The 18,234-nt window shown below is 49.9% G+C and overlaps 1 long non-coding RNA gene across 2 annotated transcripts in view; it reads right to left on the bottom strand.

The window, feature by feature from the left end:
• LOC148223644 (uncharacterized) overlaps positions 1-2,556 on the bottom strand; it is a 49,159-nt gene extending 46,603 nt beyond the window's left edge. Inside the window, exons 1-2 of one of the 2 annotated variants that reach the window (XR_015803876.1) lie at positions 2,542-2,556; positions 1,703-2,014 (exon numbers count right to left, since the gene is read on the bottom strand). This is a non-coding gene — a long non-coding RNA (uncharacterized LOC148223644). The other variant, XR_015803875.1, reaches the window with a different exon arrangement.
• Positions 2,557-18,234: the final 15,678 nt, after the last annotated feature.

Here is an 18,234-nt window from a genome sequence, read left to right as displayed (position 1 = left end):
ACCCCCCCCTCCAATCTCAGCAATCCTCTCCCTGCTCCACAGCTTGCTTTATAGCTCTGTGCCTCCAGAGTGGGGAGAAGGGTTCTGCTCTGCAGCCTTTAGAGGGAAGGATGGGGAGCAATTCCTAAGTCTGGCCTGCACATGTGCACCCGTTTTGTTTGCACCCACCGTGCTCGTGTGAGCCCAGAGTGGGTGCCAAAGCACCGCGGGCTGTGCCAGATGTATTTGCCCGCAGCACAGGAGAGATGCTCTCCCTCCTCATCACAGACACCCCCTTCCCTGGGCGCTGGTGGGGATGTTTGGTGTTTGTGCACAGCCAGCCCGGCTCTGTGCACACTCACACGCGGGATGTGTGCTGCATGCACGCGTGCAGGGCTGGGGCACACCAGCACACACACGCGAGAGGGCATTACGCACAGCAGCTCCCGAATATACTGCCTCCTGCAGTATTAGCTGATTTATGCTGCCTTTCCCCAGCCAGATCCAAGCTCTGGAATGGGAACAGCGGCAGCTGTGCACTCCTGCCTGTCCTGGGATGAGAATAGGATGCGCCTGTTCGTCTCTCTCCCCCACGCCCACCCCTCCTCCTTCCCCCTCCTTTTGCTCCCATTCATTCATTCAGCTTCTCCTCCCCCCCATCCCATGCCCCAAAGCAGGAAGATCCTTATGCATAAAAATGTGGGCATGCTTTCTCTGGTGGCATAAACGGGCATGCAGACACCCTGCAGGCAATACACATACACTTACATATGCATTCGAGTAGCTGTCCTGGGCCCCTACATAAATACTCGGCTCCCACCACCACCATAGACACATTCACACACCCGACAGACACCACGCAATGACTTTTCTGCAGCCAGCCAGTCTCCCAGCAGAGCAGTGTAAGAGCAGAGGAGAGATTTACTCACTCCCCTGCATGCAAACCAGGCGAATATTCACACACACCACACAAGTGACAGACACACAGAGACAGACAAACCACTGTCCGCAGAGGCTCCCCGACAAAGTTTGCAGAGAGACAGGGAGCAGGGGGCTGAGGGGTGAAACTGGCTCCTTCTCTGTCCCATAACTGCAGGCAATACACAGAGAGGTCTGCCTGTCTGTCTGTACATGCAAATGCATGCATGTGTGGGGGTATGTACACACACCTATAGCTATACATGAATACATACATGAGCATACACGGACTATATATACATATAGATACATGTACATATACGTCTATCGCCTCCTTTAGCAAGGTCTGAATCAATGTAGACGGGTCAAACACAGCTGTGTGCGGCAAGCCCTGAACCTATTCAGCATCCCGATCCTAAGCAGAGCACACACACACACCACACACACATGGTGAAAGGGAGACCCGTCTCCAAGCCTCTCTCCCTCCCTCCCTCCTCCCTCCCTCCCTCCCATGTAGGCATAATCTCCACACACACACCCTGGGCCACTTCCCCATCTCCTTTGCACTCACCCCTCGCCTTCATCCTCTGATCAGAGGCATCCAACCCCCAGGGAGTGCGTGCACAAGCTGGAGGAAAAGGGCAATCCATGCATCCTGCCCTTCTCCCCTTCTTCCAACCTCAGCTGCTTCTCCGAGAGGCAAAACACGGACGGCAGCTGGGAGCCGGGGACACGCGAGGCAGCAGCACAAGGATTGCACACAAAAACGTGTCTCACACACACACACACGCACACGCACACGTACCTGCTTCTGGAGGGGCGACTGCTCCCAGCTTCCCTACGGGGCATGACACAGACGAAGTGGAGGCACAAAAGACCCCGGTCCTCACGCAACTTGCAGCCCTGCAGATGTGTCTGGGGTGGGGGGGGTATCCCCCGCTAGTGTCAGCCCTTGGAGCTGCTCCGTTCCTTGCCTCGCAGCTGTCTCATTCCCGGCCGCACCTAGGCAGCGCTCCCAGCCAGGCACACGCGCGGGCACGGCAGGCGGGGATGGAGCAGCAGTCCAGGGAGGGCACGCACAGCCGGAGGATTTGCTGCCTTCGCCGCATCCGCATCACTGGGGGAAGAAGGCAGAAAGGGCTGTATTGGCATTTAAAACGCAAGTGATTAATTCGCCACAGGCTCGGCTGATAGGGCTCTGGGACCAGAGCCGGCGGCACTGCTTCTGCCAGCCGGGAAGGCTCTGACATGCGAAGGACCCTCTCCCATGGAGCCGGTTCCGAGCTCTCCTCGCCAGCACAACCACTGCTCTGGTGCAGGCGGAAAGGGGTGGGCCTCCACCGGAGACATGAGCACACGCATGCAACAGCTGCTGGAACTGCACACACACACACAAACACACACACTGACACAATTCCCCTCAACAGCTGCTCAGGAGCTACACACAGCACACAACAGCTTCCCAGGAACACACACAAACAACAGCTGCTGAGGAATCACACACACGCAGAGGCTACAGCTTCTTAGGATTAAGTCACCCACACAAAAATACAACAGCTTCTAGGAACCACCCAGCTACAAGCAACAGCTGCCGAGGAGACACACACACACAGAGATGCATGCAACAGCTATACACCTACTTACACAGGTATGTGCAACAGCAATGGGAAACTACACCTGGATACAAGCCCCTATGGTATTTGCTAAAAGAATTGACACATAAAAACGTAACAGGAGGTGGAGAAAACCTTTCATCCACACACAAACACACGCATGTGACTGCTCTGGGGAGATTGTGTATCATACACCTCCTCAAATCACCACCACAGAAACACAACAGCTCCTCAGAAAGCTGGAGCCATATACCCTCATGTATGTCTGGAAGACCTTCCACCAAGCTCTCTCCAAACCCACACGTGCCATCACCAATGGAGATCTTGCTCACAGTCAGAAACAAGCATCCATGTACACTAGGTGCTGGGGACTCAGCCACAGCTTGGCCCCCAAACACTCCACGCAGGCAATACCTACTAGGAAAGCACATTACAAACACAGGGTCACTCTCAAGAAATTATGCCCCAGTTCCCTGACAGAAAGCAGAAACACACATGACAGACATAAATAATCTCTGCCTAGACATGCAAGACCACAACTGAAGGGACACAATGCACCCCTCACGCTCACCACAGCAGTGGAGGGACTGCCTGTCTCACTCAGAGACACATACATATATGCAACTGCTGAAAAGATTTAGGGACACTGCATGGGAGCTGGCTTCCTGGGACGTACAATCCAGCCTCCTGCTATTCCAGGCAACCACATCATACAGTCTTACTCAGAAATGTCTCAAGGTCCATCTGGGTACCATGAGACTATTTCCTTCCTGCTCAGAAGCCACGTTGAAGTTAAAAGCCTGCCCCAACATCTGCATTTACCCAATTCAAACCCACATGTTCCTGGGCCAGCTGGCCATGTTCTTCACCTGGGCACATACAGAGGTTGCAAGAACAAATGGAAATGCTCTGAAACCCCCATCCCATCTGAACAGACACCTCCTGCCCCCCTGCTTCACACAAACATAATGCACACGCAACAGCTGGGTGAAGACCTTCCCCTCAGCATAAATACCAACATTCTGGCAACAGCTTCTAGGTAAACAGACACCTAAGCCTGACCCCCACAGCACTCATGTGCACTCAGGTACAGACTATACAAACATGCATAACCTCTGATGGGAAACTAATTATTTTCTTCATGCAGTCCAGAAACTGAAGAGGAATTAGGCTGACACACACACCACTGCAAGCAGCACTGTTATTAAACGTATTATATTAATGGCATGAAAATGCATCAAAGGAGGTTTAGGTTGGATATTAGGAAAAGATTTTTCACCCAGAGGGTGGTTGACACTTGAACAGAGTCCCCAGGGAAGTGGTCACAGCACCAGCCTGACAGAGTTTAAGAACAATACTGTGAGGTACATGGTGTGATTTTTGGGTTGTCTTGTGCAGAACCAGGAGTTGGACTTTATGTTTCTTGTGGATCCCTTCCAATTCAGGATATTCTATTCTATTCTATTCTATTCTATTCTATTCTATTCTATTCTATTCTATTCTATTCTATTCTATTCTATTCTATTCTATTCTATTCTATTCTATTCTATTCTACTCTATTCTATATTGTGACGCCTCATGGACAGAACACTGAACCAATAAACTTCTACATGGGAAGACAACCAATAAATAGCCCTAAGGGAATGAATCGTCTCCTTCAAAACACAGGCAAGTGCAAAGGATCCATCTACAGAAGGACGCCCAGGATCATAGACACCAGCTGGATGGCACAAAGAAACAAGTTGGCCCACTAGGCACAAACACACAAGTCATCAATCCTTTTGAAGATGACACATAGGAAGCTTGTTGTGCCCTCTTGTACTTCAAACCTGCAAACCCAAGTGGGAAAATTCACCCAGACACAAAAATACACACAAAAATACACAGACTCCTCAGGCAGACAGGCATGCAGCTCTGAGGACACTTCTGGATGTTCCCTGGACCATCTGTAGACATCTGTTCCCAATGGATTAAATGCCAAAACTACTCACACCTCCCAGAATCAGAGAAGGAAGCTTGTCTTGGCAACTAGAGACTCGAGTTTCCTTGCCTTTATCACTTTTGGGTGTTATGACTGTGGGGTGTTTCCTCCAAGCTCTTTTGAAGCTAAAAGCTAAGGGAACAGAGACTTGCTTCCATCTCTCTCTACTTCCTCCAAGGACAGACAGTATCTAATTTTGGAGGGTGTTGAAGTAGGAGAAAAGGTTTCCAACTCCAAATTAATGCAAGATTTGTTCCTGCTTGAGTTCCTCCAGGATCATCTTGCAGTCTGTTTGTGATGAGTCTCCCAGAGGGTCTCCTGCTGGCACACATCCCTCCAGGACTCAGAAGTTCTGGGGCAGGATTCTTGTACTACACCAGGGCCTCTGGGGGTCAAATGGTATTTGCTCATACTCCCACTGACCCAGGAACAACACTTAACTCCCGCAGAACAGAAGTGCCCAAAGAGACAAACAGAAGCAAGTACCACATTTCCAGCAGTGTGGGACATTTGGGTTCTCAATCTAATTCAAAGCCAGCCCCGCTATGCCTATTTGTCCCATTGCAGATGATCTAGAGGGTACAGAAGCTCACCTTCATGTTTATTTTGCAGAGGCTCTGACCTTGCCAAAAGTCCTGGAAAGACTCGGTTGTTTCTTACTTCACAAATAAAAAAAAAAAAAAAAATCAACGAGAGAGAAAAAAAAGCCTCCTAAGGACGTCATAGATACTTTAAGTCAGCTGCAGAGGTGCCTCATTCTCTATGTCCAGCAGAACAGAAAAACAATCACCTTCTAATTATTTTGTGCCAATGTATTTGAGACCACTACCTACAGTCAGGCCTGACCTCTCTGCCCCCTTAATGGGGATGAAAACAGCCCCAAAAAACACTTTGGTTTATACCTTTGTGCTCAACTCCTGCTCTGGTGGGCTGCCACATCCTCTAAGACTGGAGATGCTGTTGGGGCGAACAAGGGAGCTGACCTTATTAGAGCAATTCCCTAATGTTTTTCCAACATATACCGGGGAGCTCTAAAGTCCTAGAATAGCCCAGAATCTGGGAATCACAAAAGTGATGATAAAACTGATTTTTTAACCCTCTGTGCCCCGCCTGGGGATTATCAGTTCAGTGGGGACGGTACCTACACTCCATGTAAGGAGAGGGGCGGGGAGTGCAGCCATCCATCCCCTCTCACCCATCACCTTGTGCCGTGTACCCCCAGGAGGAGGGGAGAGCAGCCACGGAGCCTGCCTGCGCTACCTGCGGTGTGTGCTGCCAGGGAAGGGAGCCTCACTGGCAGCGTCTCCACCTCACGGAGCCGGTGAATCAGCCCTTCTCCCTCTCTACCTCTCCCCCTGGCCATCTCCCCATCTCCCCCCAGGGCACAACTGGGTCCCACGGATGGGAAAACAGGCCGAGGGAGAAGGCTGGGCTCTGCCCTCGTTGCAGTCAGAATCTCTCCGCTGATCTATACTGCGGTGAGCAGTGACAGATTGATTTTACAGCTCTGCTTGGAGCCGGCCGCTGGCCCTGGGCTGTGGATGAATCAGCTTTCTCTGGTCCTTGGCTTTTATTTCATTATTTTACTGCAACCTCGCTCACAGGCAGCTAAAGAGGGAGCGACAGGGAGAAACACGAAGTTGGCAGATTTCCTTGCCTGCTTGTGTGCTCCCAGCCTCCCAGCCTGGCTTTGGGACTCCAGGAGGAGGGAGGGAAGGGATTGTTTTCCAGGAACTGACATCTGTCAGGAATAAAGACATGAGGCTCCTTCTGCATGGGTAGATGCATGTTGCAGTGGCTGTGGGAGACTGCACAGAACTGCACAGGCACTGCACAGCATGAATGGTTCCTGCTCTGCTATGACAATGCCTTGGTCCTTGCCAAATGGAGAGGGGCCCAATTTTCCATACAAGGGGCAGCATGTTTGGAAATAACAATGCACTCAATCCATGAGTGCATTGGGCACTAACCTGCTTACAGATTCCAGTGTGGAAGTGATTCCAGGTTCTCCTCTTATAGCAGAGGAGGGGGCAAGGGCTGTACCATGCTGTCTCCAAGAGGTCTCAGAGCATGACACAGATACAAGGTTCTCCTGGAATGAAGTAGCACCTCCAGGCATAGAATTGACCTTCTTCCCTCTCATGGCTGTGGATATTGCAGACTTTGTCCAGGGAAAAGCCAGTGCTAACTCTCTTGGTTCTTGCACCATCAAGAAGAGCAACAGTGAACTCAAGCAAGCACAGAGAAACAAAAGCAAAGGACAGAAAGGTGCTGGGTTTTTCTAATTCTGCTCTGGAACTACAGTGGGACAGCTCAAGCCAGACTGTTGGTGCAGTCTGGAGACAAAAGAGCAGAGAACAGAAGGACCAACCAAAGTGCAACAAATGTTCCTCTCCACACCCCCAACACTTCAGGCGTGAATAGGACCAAATATCTGCTCTATCAGACTTGCTTCTGAAAAAATCTCTGTCAGAACTGAAGATCTGCTCAGAGGGCCCCTCACCTGTGCTGACACCTGCTCTGCGAGAGGAGTAGCCAAAGGAACCCAACACCAGTTTGGTCTGCTCCAGCCTTCTTCCCACAGGCTCACCTCCCAAGGGGGCTTCACATCACAATGAATAGTGCTTCCATTGCAATGGGTTCGGGACACCTTGGAACTTTATCCTGCCTTACTCCAGAGCCCTCCAGCAATACAGACTGCCTAGGGAAGGAGTGCTCCTCAGAGGAGAAATGTCTGAAGACAGACAGCTACAGCATTGTGTCATTGGGCTCCCCCAAGCTCACACACATCCTCTCTCTCCACCTGCCCATGCACAAGCATCAGAGAGCGGCCTCAAAGGTGGCTAGCACAGCTCAAACCATCAGAAGGCAAGGCCCTTTTGATCTGCAAAGATCAAGGTGTGGGAGGGGAAGGGAGGGGAAGCAAGACAGGAAAAGCAGGAGAGAGAGGCTTCCCAGTGGTCTGTCCCAGAAAGAGCGAGGGAGGCAGCAAAGTCCATCTCATCCACTTTGTGTCATCTTTTAATCTCTTGGGTTTTAATCTTTCACATCAAGAATGAGACACATCATTAAGAGTAGAAGAAATCCCAGTTGGAAGGGAGATGGGGATGGTGAAGGAGACAAAAAGTTCTCTTACTTCTAAGTCTTCTGCCTTGTTGCCTTTTTCTATGTCTCTCTCTCCCCTCCTTCCTTTTTTCCATCTGCTTATAAGCAATAACATAGGTGACCTGAGAGACACAGAACACACTGGGGGCCTCAGCACCTGGAGTAAGGGCAGTGCCATGGCATAGGTATGGTGCAGGTCAAGCCCTCCCTTGGTGACAGTCTGCGGTGACACACAGGCACAAGGCTCAGTGTGCCAGCTCCTCTTGAAAAGCTCTTCTGCAGCCAGAGACATACAGAGCAAACATTGCCAGCCAGGTTTCCTCTTGTCAGAGACAGGGTGACCTGTAGAAGCCAGCCCATCCCTCATCGGGAGAGGAGAGACAAGTTTTTGGAGGGCAAAGGAGGACCTGGTGGCACTGAGTGACTTGTCCCACAGCCTCAGGCTGGGCACTCCACATCTCAGCTTCTCCCATCTGTCCAATCCTGTGGATAGCAATCCTCACCTCAGAGGGTGATTGAAAGAGGTTAATGAATTAACATTTGTAAAAGCTTTAGATAAAAGGCTAAGGATTATTACTGTTGTTATGCATGGAAACAACTCCTAACGAGCATTTCCCATCTCCTCCCTCCTGCGAGCCTGGGGGATCATCTGACACAGATCCTGCCACACAGGAGCTCCCCCAGAGATGGAATTACAGGGAGAGGGCTACAGGCTGCCAGAGACACTAATCAGGGGAAGACAAATTGGGGCCACTCCATCAACCAGCAACGCACTGGACTGCGGGACTCTAATGACTGTCTCTCTAGTGACATGTCCATGCCACTCCCGTCAAAGTTCAGCAGGAAAAGGCTGCTGACTCCTGACCATAGCAAGCCTGCCCCTCTTCTTGCCCTTTCAAGGCTGTCGACTGACCCAAGATACATGCACAAGGATTTGCTTTAAGGAAAGCTTAATCCCCAAAGGAAACTTCTGGGCTGCTTGCTTGCAGCAAGATTCAGGAACAGGCCTGAATGACAGACATTCTAATCATAGGCATAGGAAGAGACTAGCTGGGATCAGATTTCGGTGTCTTAAACTTTGAACAAAACGTTTTCTAGGCTAGGGATGAGAAGTAATTCAAAGCAAAAGTCATAACATTATACATCTCTCCCTTACACACAAGTATAACCTCAAGGGAGAAAAGCCCTCCCTAACTTTCCTGCTATAAATACACCAAACCACTTAAAATGGCTACGTTAAAAGAGAGCTGGTAATTTGATAGTGGTCTCCACTTAATTAGATTATGCTCTTCTTGAACTCAAGGGCTGAAAGCAGCTGATCCTCCTTTCTTTTTCAGTATTATCACGTCAGCTGCCATGGAGGAAATTACTGAAGTCACCTATGTCTTGGGCAGCTGAATCACCATCACATCTGTGCCACGAAGTGCAGAGCTCAATGTCCTAGAAGAGAGTGGCTGCACCAGTACAGTGTCCGTCTGGGCTGCTCAGCACTGCAGAAAGCAAGCAGTGCTGTGCACAGCTGGGTGACAAAGTTCTTCCATCACATCCGGGGCACAAATCAGCCTCTCTGCACTGCAACGGGTGGGAATTGCACCTGAGCTAGGCAAACAGCAAACAGCACAGTTAGTCCCCCCAGGCAACAGGAGCCCAGAGGACAGCACTACCTTGGTCTTCTCAGGAGACTAGAGCATATGTTAATAAACCATATATGCAGCCAGAATCTTTTTTAAAGTATCTTGTTTGCCTGGCTTCTCACTTAGAAGGAAATAAGTGACCTGTTTGTAGGTTACTGGAGCTGGTTGGCAAGGTCTGTACCTGATCATCATTGATTATAAGACAGAAAGTCACTTGGATGGGAGAGGTGAAGTTGTTCTGGTCTTAGGACAGTGATTTGACTTCGTCAACTCTTGAGGGATTTGCCAAGCCTCCCCAGCAATGCAGTCAGCCAGTCATTACCTTCCTCCCTGGAGTCCAATCCAGTTCTCACTTAAACTGAGAATAATTGTGGCACTGCTATTAAACTGCTGTATTGGAATGATGCCCTTCCTATCCGGGTCTTCCAACCTGTGCTCAGTGAACTTTATTCTGTCCCTAGTAGGGCTGCATTCTGCTCCCTCCACAAAACACCTCCAGAATTGGAGAATTAAAATTATCAGACCTTTTGCTCTCCTTCAACAATGGAGGAAGCTTGTTTTAACAATGCACAATTTTCTATTCAGTATGTTCTTAATTAATAATAAAATATGTGTCGGGTTGTTTTGTTGTGGGGTTTATTTTAATCCTCCTTTTTTTTGTTAGTTATTCAGTTTGATTTTTTTTATTTTACCTCGTTAATGTAGTGGTGATTTAGATGCAGTTTCCTCTCTCTGCTGCACTTAATGAGTCGTCAGCTTTATTCACTCTCACCCGCACCCTCATGGGAGCATGCTTTGATTTTCTAGTGGGTGCATGAAAACACAGATTAAAGCAATTAGACAGAAATAATCTTAGGGAAAGGGGAAAGAGATCCAGAGCACCTAATTATACCATTTTAATCAAGATACAATTATGCAGAGACTTTTATAGATTATAAATTAACCAAACTCCAAAGGCAGAAAAAATATCATTTTAAATATGGTTAATTATGCTTGTTGTTTCTGTCTTATGAGCTCCCACAAACTGGACTTCAGAGTTCACTTATAAAAAAAATCTGGACAGGGCTGTGCAGAAAGAGAGGAGAAATAGAAGACCCTGCTTGCTAGGATCTGGAAATGGCCTCTGAGAGAAGGTGGGGAACCACAGCACATTTCTCACTGATCTCACCAGTCTTTTTGCAGTGAGTAGGTGCACCTGCTGGTGAGCTAGGCTTGACTGAAGGCCTCCAGCCACCTGCATGGCTCAGGTAAGGAAAACCCCAGGTCTGGGTCTTGCCCGAAAAGGCTGTGCCAAGTTGCCAGTGAAGGACTGTGGGTACTGTAGTCTGAGGAGCAATTTTCCAAGCGACAAACATTCCAATTAGAAACACAGTGAGTGGGCAAACAAAACACATCAGCCTGGATGTGTTTTCTTCTGAACCCTGGAGGAACTTAAGCCAGCTGCTCCAGATTTATAGCTGCTCCAGATTTATTGCAGCAAAACCACAAGGCACTCAGTCTCTCCGAGCACGTAGGAAGGTGCTCTGCTCCTGCCATCTCTGCAAAGGAGACAGAAGACCCCCACCCCCCCCCCCAGAACTCCAGGGAATCCCAGTTTCCCATGTAGCTGTCATGTCTACTTTATGATGGGGAAGGTGTCCAGACCTTGGGCAGAAGCAGGAGACTCCAGCACCTCTGACTTTGTGGCTGCAGCCCAGTGATGTCTGTGAGCATCTTGCTGTTCAATTCTGCTGTGAGCACAGCTTGAGAGATCTCTCCTGCACTGTCGTGTAGCAGTCCTGGAGCTGCTTCCAGGTGATGAGGAGACAGGAGAGGGCTCACTGCAGTGATCCTCAGATCTTCCTGAGAGATTTGCCAGCAAGTCTCCTGAAAGGTTTTGCTGACTGGGGCCTGTGCAAAACACTTCTCCAGGAGAGTCTGCTGCCAGGCACCTCTCACAAGGGTATCTCAACCCATCAGGGCTTCTCTCCATGGTCATGGTCACCCTATGCCATGAGCAGCAGTGCTGAAATGGCTCCTGTCTTCTCCATTCAGGGCAATGCCCTCATTTGCCGAAGGACCAGCCTTGACCACTTCCCACCTGCGATTCAGTCCTGCTGACACTCTGTCTGCAGGGTGAGGATGGCTGGGATGTGCCCAGAGCTGGTCTATCACAGTGACAGGGACATCACCAAGATAGGCAGCTGGAAAAGGAAGGGGACTGATGGGTCCTACTATTGAGCCTAAGGCTTCAAGGAGTGAAAGACAGCTGCCCTTTCACTCAGCTGCCCTGTGCCAGAGCCATGCTGCACCCACTGCCTCGGCAGGGAAATCCCTGGGCTGTGTGTACTGTATCTCCCATCCATGTCTGTGTCTGAGTGAGCTGATGAAGACAGACGTGGGAGATTCCTAGGACAATCTCTCCCTTGCATCCTCCTCGCCCATTTTCTCCTCTTCCCCTCCCGCAGCGATGAAAACATGGCTTGCAAGGCTGCTGCACTTCATCATCATCGCCTCCTTCAGTCAGGGCAAAGCCCCTAAGGGCTGCAGGGTTTTGGGGGCGGCCCCGCTCCCCACCGGAGGGCTCGGTCGGGTGGGTGAGCGGTGGTATCGGAGTGCCCTCTGCTGGCCCCATTCCCGGACCGTCTGGCCTGTCCAAGTCTTGCGCGCTCCCCAGCAGCCCTGGACAGCTGGGTCTCGGCTTGCCCCCACCGTGCCCCGACACCCCTGCCATGGTAGGCACCACTCCAGCAGCCACACGAGCCAGTCCAGGGGCAACACGAAGCCCTGCCAGTGCTGGGCCAGAGCCCCAAAGGAGCCAGCACGATGGGGACAGGGACAGAAATTATTATAAGTCAGCAATTGCTCTCCTGCTCACCGAGTGCTACAGCGGAGATGTGGCAGAGACTCCCAGTGACTTTTTGGGATATGTGCCCCATTCCGTGGAAGGAAAAGTGTGTCCCCTCCTCCTTAGCTCCAAGAGACAAGAAAATGAGAGTTGTGAAAGGGGCAGAGGAAGAGCACTCTCTCTCCCTTTAGGCTTGGTGCCATTCAAATGGTTGACCCTGTGAACGAGTCTACACAGAGCTGGGGCAAAACATTCTGACCATTTACCTGTTCCAGGTGGTTGGGATCTTCTGTCACACTGAGATGTGCATGCATCTTATTCTCTTATTCCTCATGCCAAATTATCCTGCAGGGCTCCCCTAGATAACTCCCAATGTTTTGACTATCCAAATCTTACATCTGGAATCATTCTGCCTGGACTGGGGACACCTGGATTCGGACCCACCCGTGGATTCCTGAGTTATGCTAAGAAAGCTCCCAAGACTGAGTACGCGGAGTGGAGGTCTGAAGTCCCTGTGGATCGATGCTGATTTACACCAGCAGAAAACCTGGCATGCTGGCTCTGGGCTCTGGAACTAAAAAAATGACATTCATTTGCTCTCAGGAGTGGAGAAAAGGAGAGAGTGAGATGACAATCCAAGGAACTCAGGTCTCTCTGTGGAGCTGGTCACTTGGTGCTTCAGCACGAAAGCCATTCAAGCAGGGATCACACCGACCTGACAGATATAGGTGAGCTAATTAGCAGTCCTCTTCTCCGGCTCCTTCCAAGCTCAAGTGCTGCAGAAATGCTAAATACTAGGTCTAGTTACTATTCAGGGCAATTGTTTGCTGGAAAGAGGTAATAGAGACTGGTTATCCGGGAAGATGACTTGAGTTTGGGTCTGGGGGTGTATTGAGGTATTTGGGGGCCTTTGAGGGAGAGATGCAGCAAGGTGCTGAACATGTCAGCGGGCTTGAGTAGAGAGGATTCCCAGAGGAGCCCTGAAGAGAAATTTCCTCCCACATGTCATGGGTAGGCAGCTGAACCCTGCAAGCACTTCCATCAGGAACTGCCCTTTATAAATATTACAAAACAGTGACAGCAGAAAAAAAATCATATGCAGTGGAAGGAGGGTTTTCTAAAGGAGAAAAACAAGTGTCCTGCAGCCTCATCAGGGGGAACAGTGCTGTGTCCTGCACTGGAAGAAAACATTGAAATTGCTTAGATATACAGTACACCAAAAGACTTCAGCATGGACTAACACGAAATGTTGCCACCCTCACTGGGAGTGCTTGCAGTCTTGAAATGCCATGCATGGCAGCTCTCTGCCAGGGAGGGAGCTCTGAGTGGATACCATTCTTTCCTGGCCTTCATTAGAGTAACATAAAAAATAAGCTGACAGCATCCAAGGTGAAGTAAAAACTTCCCTTTCCCTCAGCTTTTCATTAAGCACTGCTGAAACCACTGCCCTCTCTCCCTGTCTGATAGTCATCTAAATGTCGAGCCACAGACAATGAGGAGCCAACCTCTGCTCCTATTAACCCAAAGTGCTGGAAGAATTGCAGGGCAGGAAAACTACTTTGCCTGGTAAAAATGTAAATGTCACTTTACAGAGGACAACTACAATTTGACAGAAAATCCGTTGCCTCTTCCAAACACTTTGTGAGATCTTTTGGATGCCATGCCATGGCTTGTTGATCAAGCAAGGTGGAACACAACTGCTATTTTTCCAGATCCATCTACTCAATCTCCATCTGCAGTCCATTTATCTGTCACTGGATGGGCCTGACACTGCCACAAGGGCTCCCATTTTTAAAAAGCACTAAAAAGGCAGCCAAGAGCTCCTTCCTTTTACTCACCAGACAAATTCAGATCCCTAAAATATTGGCATGGATCCCATTCTCTATGGTCCCCTGGCTAACTCCCAACCAAAGTGGTGTCAGGCTGGGAGTTCCCTGGGCTCCTCTAAATGAAAATGATTTTCTGCAACTGAAATTGAGATCCCATCATCCCACACTGGATCACTTCCAAGTAGCACAGAAGCCTTCAGCCTGTTTTCTCACCCACTAGGTACCAGCTCCTACCAGGTAAGTCAATACACTTTCCTGGTGTCCTGCAGCAGTGTTGGGGAAGAGCTTCAGGGACATCTCAAGATTTAAAAAGCTCCCGGGGGAAAGAAGCCTGTGATGATTCCTGTGCCACCAAAACTAGATTTTCAGGAGAAGAGCTGAGAGATAGAAATCCACACTGAAGTCCTGACTACAAAGCTCTGCAAGCTTCTTTCCCTCAAGGTCTCTATGGCCTTCTGCCCCATTCCCAGCCTGGTTGTTCTGTGCCAGCACAGACCATGACCATAAAGACCAGAATTCTGAGATATAGGAAATGCTTTTTATCAGAGCTCTACCCAACCCACCTATCCATTAATCAGTGACTCCCACTGTCTCCCAGACTGCTTTAATTCCTTTTCTGTGATTGCTTCCTGCCTTCACCACCCTGGAAGTTACTCCTTAGATCAGGTGGAAGGCATGGGGCAGTGTGTGAAATAGTTAACTCCCCAGATGAGGATGCCAAGCTCCATCAGCCAAAAAAACAAGAACACTCCAGGTATTTTGCACTCCAGGGCACTGAGGGCTCTCAGAGAAACTCACAGCACTGTGGAAATAACCACAGAGAAACAACCAGGACAGCGAATGAGAAAAAGAGATATAAAAAGAGATATAAAAAAGAAAGCAGAAAAATGCACACATTTGAGAGCAGGGAAAGCACAAAGAGCAGTGGGGAGATGCAGAGCAGCAGAAAGTGAGACGATAAAATGATATTCACAGAGACCTGGCAATAGGGAAAGAAAAGAGGAGGGAGCAATATAGAGGGGAGAGCACAGATGCAAGGAAAGAGAACACAGGGCATGGAAGGGAAGGGGGGAGTCAGACAGGGAGAAAGGGAGGGATCTGGAGGGATTGCCTGATGTCAAATCTGATAGAAAAGAGGATTTATCTGCAAAAATAACCCAGATCTAAGCCACGGCTTCAGAGCAGCTGCGCACACAGCCACCGCACTATTTGCTCTCAAGCAAGAGAAAAAATGTGCTGGTGCAGGTTGCAAGGCAAAGCAGAGTCGTGCCGCACCAAGAGGCTGCCCATCAGCCTGGACGAAGACGAAGGGAAGGCGAGGCAAGGGAAAGAAAAAAAAGAAAGACAAGGCAAAGCAATGAAAGGCAAGGGCCAGCAGAAGCGGCGGGTCCGTCCCTGTCCAGGGTGCTGACCAGAGCCCACTTCCTCCACACCCGGCCCGCTCTCCTCCTCCTGCCCCTTCCCGTCCCAGAGGGAACTGGGAACTTGTCTGCCTGGGGACTGCAGGCAGACAAAAGCAGTGTTCTTTCCAGAGCGAGCTGAGCAGGGGGGAAAGAAACACTCAGTCAGCTACAAACAAAATAGATTTTCTCCATTCCTCTCTCCTGCAGTATTTTCAGCAGTGGGGCTGGGCTTTCTCAGGGCAGGACTGGATGACCAGCAGTAAAGTGTATGCGCATGGCTGGAGAAGTGAATGAGCATAAGGCACCTCTGGAGCTGCATTTCTGACCTGTCTGGAAAGGTCATTGTATGGATTGGACATCCTCTCCGTGAAGGGCAGGCCTCACTCCTCCTTGAACTAGCCTATGCCCTCTGTCCCTATGGCTGCTGGATCCCAGGCTGTCAGAGATAGAGATGGGAGGATGAACTCACAGCCATCCCACCTGCACCTGATCCGTCCAGATTACATGACCAGGAATTGGCAGTCACAAAAGTGCGGTGTGTCTTGGGCCGTGCTTGCCACCAGGGAGCTTTTGGTGGGGAGGCTTCACTCCATGGCCTTGATGCTTACAAAAGGCTTAGCTTGAAAAGAGGTCTTAAAACTGCGGTCCACCCACAGGTGCTCTGTCCACACAGCAGTTTGAGCTGTGACTGCCAAGTCATTTCGAAAGATTAAAAGGCTGGAATGGAGCTTGGCTTCCTCTGCTCCCAGCTCTAGGATGTGTCTCTGCCTCTTCCCAAACACGTCCTGGCCTCACCAGGCCATTTTTGTTCCAGAGAATTGCAAATCAGCTGCCTCACAGAGGAGAAAGCAGTGCCCAGGACCCTGACAGAGCTGAAATGGGCACCTACAAATGGTTTTGGCACAGCGCTGCAGAACAAACCTGTCTTTTCAGATCAACCAGGTATCAGTGCTTTACTATCAGAAACTTGGTTTTCGATTCCAGCACCAATAGTCTTGACCAGAACAATGTGTTTTAAGAGCAAGATGGACAAACATCTGATGGAAGGGGTATAAGGTGGCTGGCCCTGTTGCAGGATTAGACAACCTGATAGCTGAATAACAGCACTTCTCTAACTCTCTGTGATTCTAACATGTGACCAAGTCAGAGTACAGTTTCCAGTCACACAGATCATTGTCCTACCAGACTAATAACAACACAAACAATTTTTTCCAACACTGACATCTTGGTTATATGTCATGTGTAGCAGGAACTTGATATGGCACAAACATGATTCATGCCATGTCCATGTAATAGCAAGCATGACTATATAAACACCTTTCTGCAGGTCACCATAAGAAGTAAAATGACCTCCAGGGATGCAGATGCAGGGCATCAGCTGGGTTCCAACTCTCTTGTGAACCAAGCAAATCAGGGAGCTTTTAATCAACTGGGCCCACATTACATGAAGCTGTGCTGCCTGTCAGCAAGCTCAGTCTGATCTTTTGGTTTGACTGAAGCCAGAAAAATAAAGAAGGAAGAATCGGAACAGAACACCACAGTCCCAGGTTAGCTAGGATAAATTTACCTGCCTTGTGGCATCTCCCCCAGCCCTGTTCTCCTCAGCTGTCCTGTGCCCAGTAGCTTGCTGGCTGAGTAGCCATCCCTCTCTGGTGGGCCAGTGCCACACATTTAAGTTGGAACATTATTCTCCAGTTCTAGGAAATTGGATTAAGGGTCAGACAATACTGACTGTTATTTACCTTTGATTAAAACCAGCCCTCCTCCCTCCTGGGCCAGAGAAACCAATGTTGCTGTTATTTACTCTGCTGCCAAACCCGGAGTTCAATCCCTGCCCTGCGGCACTCAATAAAAGTCAGCGCAGAGGTGGGGGTGTGCAGCAGGCAGGGCTGAGTGGGTGGAAGGGATTATCCAGGCCACCATGTCCAGCTAGTTTCTTTTGCAATCAGACTCTGGCTCAGAAAGGACAGGGGTGCTCAGAGTGCCTGCCTCTGCGGCTCATAGGGCTGAGGAATCCAGCCAGAGTGATCCCAAGCGAGCCCTGTTTGCCCCCATGCCTCTCCCCTCAACAAATCCCCACTTTCACACAGCTTCCCTTTTTGTTTGTCCTTCTTTCTCTCTCTTCCTTCAGCCTCCCCTCCTTGCCACGTCCTCCCTGCTTCCCCTTTCTGCCTTTTCCTCTCTTCTGCTCCCACTCCTTCCCACCCTCTTCCCCCCAGTCCCTTTCTCATTCCTCTCATTCTCCTCCTTCCCTCTTCCCCACTCTCCAAAGCCGCTATTCCAGGACAATAGAGCAGATGGCAGGCTGTTTGTTTTATATGTCCCTTTGGAAAATCAGCTCAGCTGTTGAATCTGCGACTTTTGCTAAAAACAGACACCGTCCAATGCAGCTGAATGCCAGGGAGAAAGGAGAGGGTGTGGGGGGGCCCTGCTCTCCCTACCAGCTGCACCGAGACTCTGTCTGCACCCCACACCATGCCTTTGGGAAACAAGCCTGACAGACAGCCCAGAGAGGAGCTTCTCCCCTGCAGAAAAAACACCGTGGCAAACAGAAAGCTTGGCCAGCTTCTACAGTCAGCCTCACTCCAGCCAAAGCTGATGATGATGTAGGAAAGGTGGGGCAGTGTGGAAGGGGCAGACTCAAGTCAGCACACCCATCTTGCTCATTGCCCCAGCCTGCTGCTACTCCCAGTGTTTGTGGAAGCTGAGTTACCTGGGGTATACTCAGGCAGAAGATGTAGCATAGAGTAGAAGCTGATGCTCTTTGCCAGACCCTCACCTCCTCCTATGCTACTGGGAGAGCCATGAGTGAGAAACCACCAGCCAAGAACAAGTGTGTGGAGAGGGGAAGACAGTCCTTGCCTTTTTCCTTCTGGCTTTCCCTTCTTTTTTGAACCCCTAAGCCCCAAGGTACTGGTCATCAGGCCACCATTCATTATTTGCCA

The sequence above is a fragment of the Sturnus vulgaris genome, chromosome 5, assembly GCF_052056855.1.
Source record: "Sturnus vulgaris isolate bStuVul1 chromosome 5, bStuVul1.hap1, whole genome shotgun sequence".
NCBI lineage: Eukaryota > Metazoa > Chordata > Aves > Passeriformes > Sturnidae > Sturnus > Sturnus vulgaris.
The sequence above is the reverse complement of the archived record's forward strand: the minus strand, read 5'-3'. Positions and strand labels throughout refer to the sequence as shown.